Source organism: Ambystoma mexicanum, chromosome 12, assembly GCF_040938575.1.
Source record: "Ambystoma mexicanum isolate Mex_15411 chromosome 12, UKY_AmexF1_1, whole genome shotgun sequence".
Classification (NCBI taxonomy): domain Eukaryota; kingdom Metazoa; phylum Chordata; class Amphibia; order Caudata; family Ambystomatidae; genus Ambystoma; species Ambystoma mexicanum.
In genome coordinates, this window is record NC_090936.1 from 284,376,050 (window position 1) to 284,379,007 (window position 2,958).

The window sequence follows — 2,958 nt, forward strand, 5'->3', positions numbered from 1 at the left end:
CAAGTTCACTCCTTTACTTCATCTAAGGGAAATATGTCTTGTGTACATAGATTATCCTTCTTGACTCGTCTCGTGCCTTGCAGTTGCTTCTTGCTGTGGTATCTTTGATCCTGAGCCAAACAAATATTCTTTGTTCTTGCAGGAATTTGTATTTGAGTGCTTGTCAGCTCTGAAGCCTTGGTCTTTCTCCTTGAGGCTTCTCTCTTACATACAAAACCGATGTCCATTTTCTCAACATGGCTGCTTTATTCATGTTCTATTTCCTATGTTTAGCAAACTTCTATATGTCTCATCTACCTTGCATTTCTGCATGTATACATCTACTGCATTTCTTCTCACTTACCTTCTCAGCATTTATAGCTTCTTCATATTCACATGTATGTTCACTTTGTCACTTCATCACATCTTCATTCTTTAATTATTCATATATCATTTCAGTGTGCCCTGTTCTCTTCTCTTCATGACATCACTTTACACCTGTCAGAGTTTACTTTCTTATATGTCCAGTGGTATCAATAGACTTCCTTCTACTACGTCAGTTCAAGGGTACATTCGATACGGTTGTCTGAGCGCATAACGTCTTTCATATCTTCGATGAAGTATTTGGATGATACCAGGTGTCATGCACAGTGCTTTCTTGCTGCTCTTCCAATATGATGGATGTGATAGGGTGGGTCTAATGATGTGTACATCTGCTTCTCTACAAAGGACAATCAACAGTGGACATTTTTAAGTGCAGGTAGGCGGAACAGCCAGCTGTGCTAGGAATGTGACCATGATAGGTGAAGTGCTAGAGTGGAGGCAGAGGAAGTGAGGGGTATGGGTAGGTATAGGCGAAGGAAAAATGTTAGCTAGCAGAAAGATGTGAAGTAGGTTAAGAGAGTAACTCATAGGCAAGGAGGTAAGCTTTTAATTTGGTGTTGAACAAATACACGTGAACTGTTAATCGGATGTCCGGGGGAAGAGAATTCCATGTAAGTGGAGCAAGAAGAGAGAAAGAGTGGGCAGTGAGAGGAAGCACAGGGAGGGCTGAGGAGCCACAAGGGTAGTGAAGGAGGCAGAGCAGAGATTAACATAAGGATTGTAGAGTTGGATTGAGGAGGAAAGATACAGAAGTGCCTTACCATGGAGATATTTGTGAATCAGGAGAAGACATTTTGATTTGATTCTGTTTTGCATTTTGACATCCATCCAGCCTGGTGATGGTATGAGGAAGTAGATGTGAAGTGAGGGAGTTCAAAGAGAGTCCTGGTAGCGAGGTTAAAGATCTTGTCTAGAGGACAAAACGTATAGTTGGGGGGACCAAAGAGGATGCTGGCATAGTCGTTCAGTTTATAGAAGATAAGAGTGGTTAAGGGATTCTTGGCAGTGTTGAAAGGAAGGAGGAGCCTGATTTTCCTAATATTTTGGAGGTTGAGGTGAGCTGATGTTCCAGTTATGCAGATGAAAGTAGGGATGGAGTGAGAAGGGTCATATATGTTGCTGAGGTTTCCAGATGAAAAAGAGTAGAAGAGAGTGTCAGGTGGGAACTGGAGAGGTAGAGGAAGAGATAAGATAGATATTTTGGACGGGAAGTCGAGCACCTCTGTTTTGGTAGAGTAGAGTTTGACATCAGTGAGTGTGAAGTGATAAAAATGTATTGGCAGAGAGATAGTTGGAAATTTTGATAGAGAGATCAGAGGAGATTTCTTGAAAAGGAAATATTTCGGTGTCATCCGCCAAGAGTTGTTACGAGAACACAAAGAAGGAGATTAGTGCCCCAAGAGCAGAGGTTTGGAGTGTAAAGAGGAGCAGTCCCAAGACAGAGCCTTGTGGAACACCAACAGTTAGAGTGAGTTCAAAGGTGTTGTTGCTCCAGGAGACAGAGAATTGACAAGGTGAAAGGTACGATTCAATTCAGGCAGGGCTAAATCGCAAAATCCCAAGATGAAAGAGAGTATTAAGGATATTAGAGTGATTGACAATATCAAAGGCAGCAGACATGTCGGAGAAGTAGGATAGAGGATCGGTTGGAGTGCTTAGCAGAGGCAATGAAGTTGGACACAGTCATGAGAGCAGTTTCCATGGAGTGATAGGAGCAGAAACCTGCTCGTAGGGGGGCTGGAAGGTTGTGGAAGTCTAAGAAATTGGTAAGACAGTTGAACACAACCCTTTCAAACACTTTGGAGTAGTACAGAAGGAGAGACACATGGTGAAAGTTAGCCGGTAGGTTCTGGTCAGCCCCTTGCTTTTTTTAGGAGTGGGATGACCATGGCTGTTTTGAAAATAGAGGGAAAGCAAGCAAGGTCGAATGACAGTTTGAAGAGTTCATTCAGGTGAGAGGCCATTAAATGGGCAATAGGCTTCACTAGCTGAGGAGCAAGAGGGTCTGATGAGGGACAAGGGAGGTTAGCCTTCATCAGTAGAGATAGCACGTCATCAGTATTAGTGTGACTAGTGCTCGCTTCCGCAGCACATATACTAAAATTGGAACGATACAAAGAAGATTAGCATGGCCGCTGTGCAAGGATGACACGCAAATTTGTGAATCGTTCCATATATTTAAAAAAAAGTATTCATGTGACTAAAGTGGAAGATAGAGGCAGATGATAATGGTAGAGTAGGCAGAGTGTAAAATGTAGGAGAAGGAAATGTGAGATAGGTCAGGAGAGACTCTAATTTTGGGAAGTTATTGCAGCAAAAGTATTCAGCTAGGTCATTGGCTGTGAGAAAGAAATCGATAGTCATTGACTTAGGAGGAGTGAGGAGTGTGTTTTGTTAGGGTTTCACATAGCCGGCGAGGATGGTTGGAGTGAGAGTCAATGAGGGTTAGGTAGAATTCCCTTTTCGCTCATTCAAGAGTGAACTTGGGAGAGTTCAGGGGAGAGATGTAGAGTTCTAGGTCCTCTTGCGAGTGGGTATACCTCTATTTGCACAGCAGCCAACACATGTATCTGCAGAGAGAGTGTACAAATGGGT

General features: G+C 42.9%; 1 non-coding gene across 1 annotated transcript; it reads left to right on the forward strand.

Annotated features, from left to right (window-relative positions):
• Positions 1-2,436: 2,436 nt before the first annotated feature.
• LOC138514801 (U6 spliceosomal RNA) lies at positions 2,437-2,543 on the forward strand. Its single transcript, XR_011281950.1, has one exon. It is a non-coding gene; the product is annotated as a U6 spliceosomal RNA (small nuclear RNA).
• Positions 2,544-2,958: the final 415 nt, after the last annotated feature.